The following is a 7,463-nucleotide window of genomic DNA, read 5'->3' as shown; positions in this document are numbered from 1 at the left end:
AAGTTGCATGGCAATATATCTTGGAATGGCTATGGAAATACCATGATAGGTAGGTATGGTGGATGTTTTGAGGAAGGTATATGGTGGGTGTATGATACCGGCGAAAGGTGCGCGGTATTATAGAGGCTACCAATGATGGAAGGGTGAGAGTGCGTATGATCCATGGACTGAACATTAGTCATAAAGAACTCATATACTTATTGCAAAAATCTACAAGTTATCAAAGCAAAGTATTACGCGCATGCTCCTAGGGGGATAGATTGGTAGGAAAAGACCATCGCTCGTCCCCGACCGCCACTCATAAGGAAGACAATCAATAAATAAATCATGCTCCAACTTCATCACATAACGGTTCACCATACGTGCATGCTACGGGAATCACAAAATTTAACACAAGTATTTCTCAAATTCACAACTACTCTACTAGCGTGACTCTAATATCACCATCTCCATATCTCAAAACAATTAGCAAGCATCAAACTTCTCATAGTATTCAACACACTCATAAGAGAATTTTATTATTGATCTTGTATACCTAGCATATAAGGATTATTTAAGAAAATTACCATGCTATTTAAGACGCTCAAAATAATCTAAGTGAGGAATGAGAGATCAATAGTTTCTATAAAAAAAATCCATCACCGTGCTCGAAAAGGTATAAGTGAAGCACTAGAGAAAAATTATATAACTCAAAAGATATAAGTGAAGCACATAGAGTATTCTAATAATTTCTGAATCATGTGTGTCTCTCGCAAAATATGTCTACAGGAAATATTATTGTGTTAAACTAACAAATAAATAATCTAATCATACAAGACGCTCCAAGAAAAACACATATCATGTGGTGAATAAAAATATAGCTCCAAGTAAAGTTACCGATAGAAGTAGACGAAGGGGATGCCTTCCGGGGCATTCCCAAGCTTTGGATTTTAGGTGTCCTTAGATTATCTTGGGGGTGCCATGGGCATCCCCAATCTTAGGCTCTTACCACTCCTTGTTCCATAATCCATCAAATCTTTACCCAAAACTTGAAAACTTCACAACACAAAACTTAAAGAAGAAAATCTCGTGAGCTCCGTTAGCGAAAGAAAATAAAAGACCACTTCAAGGTACTGTAATGAACTCATTCTTTATTTATATTGGTTTTAAACCTACTGTATTCCAACTTCTCTATGGTTTATAAACTATTTTACTAGCCATGGATTCATCAAAATAAGCAAACAATACACGAAAAACAGGATCTGTCAAAAACAGAACAGTCTGTAGTAATCTGTAGCTAACGCAAAATATGGAACCCCAAAAATTCTAAAATAACTTGCTGGACGTGAGGAATTTATCTATTAATCATCTGCAAAAACAATTAACTAAATAGCACTTTCCAAATAAAAATGGCAGCAGTTCTCATGAGCGCTAAAGTTTCTGTTTTTTACAGCAAGATTAACAAGACTTTCCCCAAGTCTTCCCAACAGTTCTACTTGGCACAAACACTAATTAAGCACAAAAAACACAACCAAAACAGATGCTAGATAAATTATTTATTGAATAACAGCAAGGAAAATATTGGGTTGTCTCCCAACAAGCGCTTTTCTTTAAAGCCTTATAGCTGGGTATAATATTTCAGTGATGCTCACATGAAAGACAAGAATTGAAGCACAAAGAGAACATCATAAAAAACATGACAAACGCATCTACGTCTAACATACTTCCTATGCATAGGCATCTTATAGGCAAACAAATTATCAAGGTAAGCAAAAACTAGCATATGCAAGGAAGCGGAAAGAAACAATAGCAATCTCAACATAATGAGAGGTAATTTAGTAACATGAAAATTTCTACCACCATATTTTCCTCTCTCATAATAATTACATGTAGGATCATAAGCAAATTCAACAAAATAGCTATCACATAAAATATTTTCAACACGATTCACATGCATGCAAAGTTGACACTCTTCCAAAATAGTGGGATCTGAAGTTGACACTCTTCCAAACCCACTTTCAATAATATTGCAAACACTATTATCAATCTCATATTCATCATGGGGCTTAAATAAATTTTCAAGATCAAATGAAGAATCACCCCAATCATGATAGCAACAAGTAGTTGACATAGCAAAACTAGCATCCCCAAGCTTAGGGTTTTGCATGATATTAGCACAATTGACATCAAGAGAATTTATAGTAAAATCATTGCAATCATGCTTTTTATTCAAAAATCTATCGTGAATCACTCCATAAAGTACTTCATCACAATTTTCAGATTCAAGAATTTCAAGCAAAACTTCATAAAGATAATCTAGTGCACAAAACTCACTAGCAATTGGTTGATCATAATTGCATCTCTTAAAAAGATTAGCAAGCGGATGAGGATCCATAGATCTTAGGTTCTCTGTTTAGTAATAAATAAACAACTATTCCAACCAAACAAGCAAACGAGCCAAGTAAGACATAAAAGCAAACAAAAAGATGAACAGAAGAAGGATGAATAAAATGGAAAGGGTGAAGTGGGGGAGAGGATAACGAGAGGCAAATGGCAAATAATGTAATGCGGGAGATAAGGGTATGTGATGGGTACTTGGTATGTTGACTTTTGCGTAGACCTCCCCAGCAACGGCGCCAGAAATCCTTCTTACTACCTCTTGAGCACTTGCGTTGGTTTTCCCTTGAAGAGGAAAGGGTGGTGCAGCAAAGTAGCGTAAGTATTTCCCTCAGTTTTTGAGAACCAAGGTATCAATCCAGTAGGAGGCTACGCGCGAGTCCCTCGCACCTACACAAAACAAATAAATCCTCGCAAAAAACGCGGTAAGGGGTTGTCAATCCCTACACGGTCACTTATGAGAGTGAGATCTGATAGATATGATAATATAATATTTTTGGTATTTTTATGATAAAGATGCAAAGTAAAATAAAAGCAAAGTAAAAAAAGCAAAGGACATAACTAAGTGTTGGAAGATTAATATGATGAAGATAGACCCGGGGGCCATAGGTTTCACTAGTGGCTTCTCTCAAGAGCATAGGTATTTTACGGTGGGTGAACGAATTATTGTTGAGCAATTGACAGAATTGAGCATAGTTATGAGAATATCTAGGTATGATCATGTATATAGGCATCACGTCCAAGGCAAGTAGACCGACTCCTGCCTGCATCTACTACTATTACTCCACACATCGACCGCTATCCAGCATGCATCTAGAGTATTCTATACCTACTAATAAAGCAAGGTGCGTTTCGCCAATTTTTTCATCCATTCACCGCTAAAAATAATTTTGTTTTCTATATCCGAGGTGGTACTAAATTTATATATGTTTGTCAGCTAGAAAAAGAATTTTCGTACGTGGGCCGCACGCTATGGCCCAGCAAAGCCAACCCACGTATTTTTCTGCCCACGCACTTGGGAAAATTCTATTTTCTGCATAGGGCGATAAATAGTTGATTTTCCCACAGGACAACCAATATTGAGCTGGCCAATTTTTCTTTTTTCTGTGTTTTACTTCTACTTTTATTCTTCGTATCTCTTTTTTCTCTTCCAAGTTTATTGTCCTTTTAGAATTTATTTCTTAAATTTAAAAATCCTCAAAAATGTTCCGAAATAATTTTTTTTAAATGTTCAAAATTCAAAAAAATTGTTACTATTTTAAAAAATATTCCGCACTTGTAAAGAGTTTCCCATTTTTTGAGAAAATATTATTTTTTCAAAAAAAATCGAGATGTCTAAAAATCAAATAGCATTTAAAAAATGCTCCAAATTCGAAAAATATTCTTATTCTTGTGAAATTTTCATAATAAAAAATAATGTTCTTTTAAAAGAGATACACATTTTCTATTTTTTGAATTTTCAACACATGTTCATGTTTTTAGAAAATGTTCACAAATTTAAATAATTTTCATATTTTTAGTTGGAGTTTCGCACAGGACAACCAATAATGGGCTGGACCAATTTTCTTTATTTTTGTGTTTTACTTCTATTTTTATTCTCTTTCCTATCTATTTTTTCCCTTCCACGTTTATTTTTATTTTAGAACTTATTTCGTCAAAATAGAAAAAACTCACATTGGGTTTAGGGATAATCAGGCTCGAACTGATGACTTCCACCACATCAAGGTGGCACTCTACCACTGAGTTATATCCCTTCCCTGTCCCATCGAGAAAGAGAATTAACGAATCCTAAGGCAAAGGGGCGAGAAACTCAAGGCCACTCTTCAAAATAGTTTTTCAAAATAGTTTGAGATGTCTAAAAAGAAAATAGCATTTCAAAAATGCTCCAAATTCAAAAAATATTCGAAAAATATGCTTCAAAATAGGCATGGGTCTTCCCCGACGTACGATGACATAACAAAACTCTTAAACACCATCGATCAATGAATGGAAAAATAACGGATTGATTCCTTCACATGCTACGAAACCGAGAAGCTAATCATTTCTTTTCTTCGTGTGCACATAGGGTTTTGCTTGCACATATAATTCTGACTGACTTTAACTGCATACTATTTTATCTCCCGTTGCAACATACGGGCATATGTGCTAGTAAGTTCATAAGAACAGAGTAACGCCTTAAGCAAGATGACATGATGTAGAGGGATAAATTCATGCAATATGATAAAAAAAACATCTTGTTATCCTCGATGGCAACAATACAATACGTGCCTTGCTGCCCCTACTGTCACTGGGAAAGGACACCGCAAGATTGAACCCAAAGCTATGCACTTCTCCCATTGCAAGAAAGATCAATCTAGTAGGCCAAACCAAACTGATAATTCGAAGAGACTTGCAAAGATAACCAATCATACATAAAAGAATTCAGAGAAGATTCAAATATTGTTCATAGATAAACTTGATCATAAACTCATAATTCATCGGTCTCAACAAACACACTGCAAAAGAAGATTACATCGAATAGATCTCCACAAGAGAGGGGGAGAACATTGTATTGAGATCCAAACAGAGAGAAGAAGCCATCTATCTAATAACTATGGACCCATAGGTCTGAGGTAAATTACTCACACTTCATCGGAGAGGCTATGGTGTTGATGTAGAATCCCTCCGTGATCGATGCCCCCTCCAGCGGAGCTCCGGAACAGGCCCCAAGATGGGATCTCGTGGATACAGAGAGTTACGATGGTGGAATTAGGGTTTTGGCTCCGTATCTGCTCGTTTGGGGGTACGTAGGTATATATAGAAGGAAGAAGTACGTCCATGGAGCAAGGAGGGTCCCACGAGGGTGGAGGGCGCACCTGGGGGTAGGCGCCCCCCCTACCTCGTGGCCTCCCTATTGGTTGCTTGACATAGGGTCCAAGTCTCCTCGATCATGTTCGGTGAGAAAATCACGTTCCCGAAGGTTTCATTCCGTTTGGACTCTGTTTGATATTCCATTTCTTCGAAACCCTAAAATAGGAAAAAAATAGCAATTCTGGGCTAAGCCTCCGGTTAGTAGGTTAGTCCCAAAAATAATATAAAAGTCGATAATAAAGCCCAGTAATGTCCAAAACAGTACATAATATAGCATGGAGCAATCAAAAGTTATAGATACGTTGGAGACGTATCATCTATCCCACCATCGCCGTCGCCCACGAAGGACTTGCCTCACTCGGGTAGATCTTCACGAAGTAGGTGATCTGCTTAACCTTACAAAATCCTTGGTTCAACTCCACAATCTTGACGGAGGCTCCCAAGTGACACCTAACCAATCTAGGAGACACCACTCTCCAAGAGGTAACAAATGGTGTGTTGATGATGAACTCCTTGCTCTTGTGCTTCAAATGATAGTCTCCCCAACACTCAACTCTCTATCAAAGGATTTGGATTTGGTAGAAAGAAGATTTGAGTGGAAAGAAACTTGGGGAAGGCTAGAGATCAAGATTTATGTGGTTGGAGTGGAATATCTTGACCTCAACACAAGTGTAGGTGGTTCTCTCTCAGAAAATGTATGTTGCAAGTGTAGGCATGTTCTGATGGCTCTCTCCATGAATATAGAGTGGGTGGAGGGGTATAAATAGCCTCCACACAGAATCTAACCGTTACACACAAATCACCAAACTCGGTGGGACCAAATCATGAAACGCGGTCAGACTGGTTTAGTTCAAAATGTGAACGTTAGGATTTTCGGTGGGACCAACATGTCAACTCGGTGGGACCGATTTTGTTAGGGTTAGGGCATAACATAATCTCGGTGAGACCGATTACACAAACTCGTTGAGACCGATTTTGATAATGGACTAACAGAGAGTTGGTCAGGCAAACTCGGTGGGACCGATTCGCTCATCTCGGTTGGATCGAAACATTACGAAAGGGAAACAGAGAGTTTGCATTGTAATCTCGGTGGGACCGATCGCTCATCTCGGTTTGACGGAAACGTTACGAAGGGAAACAGAGAGATTAAAAGCCCATCTCGGTGAGACCGAGATCCCTGTCGGTGAGACTGAAAAGACAAGGTTTTTTGGCAGTGGCCGAGTTTGACTTTTGGTTTGGGACATATGTGGATGTGAGAAAGTAGTTGAGGGCTTTTGGAGCATATCAACAAGCATTTTGAGCAAGCAAGCCATTAGGCAACACCTCATCCCCTCTTAATAGTATTGGCTTTTCCTATGGACTCAATGTGATTTTGGATCACTTAAAATGAAAAGATGTAGAGTCCTGAGCTTTGAGCTTGAACCAATTCTCTGTCCTCAGAATTTTGAGGGATCCACTTTTCTCATCCATGCCATGCCAATCATTGAGCTTTCCAGAAATGTGTATCTTTAAGTAGCATTAGCTCAATGAGTTATATGTTGTTAGGAATTACCTAAACCACCCAGGGATAGTTGCACTTTCAATCTCCCCCTTTTAGGTAATTGATGACAACATATAGATCAAAGCTTCGACAAATGATAAATAAGATTAAAAAAACATCGTCGCTTTGAGAAGTATGTGATAAGCAAGTGCTCCCCCTAAATTTGTGCATTATTTAAAATTTGCTTTTGAATGCAAATGCACAATCGATTAGGATCATGGGTTACTCTTCCATGTCACATACATCTTGGTGGAGCGCTCAAAATGATAGAGATTAAAAGCATGCACTCATCACCAAGCTAGTGAATGATCAAATAAGGATATAAGATATGATATTATCCAACAAGCATTAAGGGTAGCATATGATCAAACACATGATCAACAAGTATCTCAGAAGTACATAAAGTGTCTCACATAAGTACTCAATAAAGAAGTTCAACCAAAATAGCAAGAGACATAAAAAGAACAACACTCTCTCTCTCTAAGCCTATGATCTATACATTTTTCTCCCCCTTTGGCAACAAGTTACCAAAAAGTTCAAAAATGCATAGTTCTAAACGACTCTCAGGCTTGATCTTCGAGAGGTGGTGTAGAGAGAACTCCAAGGACGAAGGCTTCCGATGAAGTAGTTGGAGTTGATGGAGTGGCTGCTGGAGGTGGCACTGGAGCTGTGGCTCCTGGTGCTGACACTGAAGCTC

General features: G+C 38.0%; 1 non-coding gene across 1 annotated transcript; it reads right to left on the bottom strand.

Moving 5' to 3' along the window:
* Positions 1-4,058: 4,058 nt before the first annotated feature.
* TRNAI-GAU lies at positions 4,059-4,130 on the bottom strand. The gene has a single exon. It is a non-coding gene; the product is annotated as a tRNA-Ile (tRNA).
* Between the last annotated feature and the right edge of the window lie 3,333 nt (positions 4,131-7,463).

This window comes from Triticum urartu, chromosome 5 (genome assembly GCF_003073215.2).
Source record: "Triticum urartu cultivar G1812 chromosome 5, Tu2.1, whole genome shotgun sequence".
Taxonomy (NCBI): Eukaryota; Viridiplantae; Streptophyta; class Magnoliopsida; order Poales; family Poaceae; genus Triticum; species Triticum urartu.
This window is presented reverse-complemented; position numbering and strand designations above follow the sequence as displayed.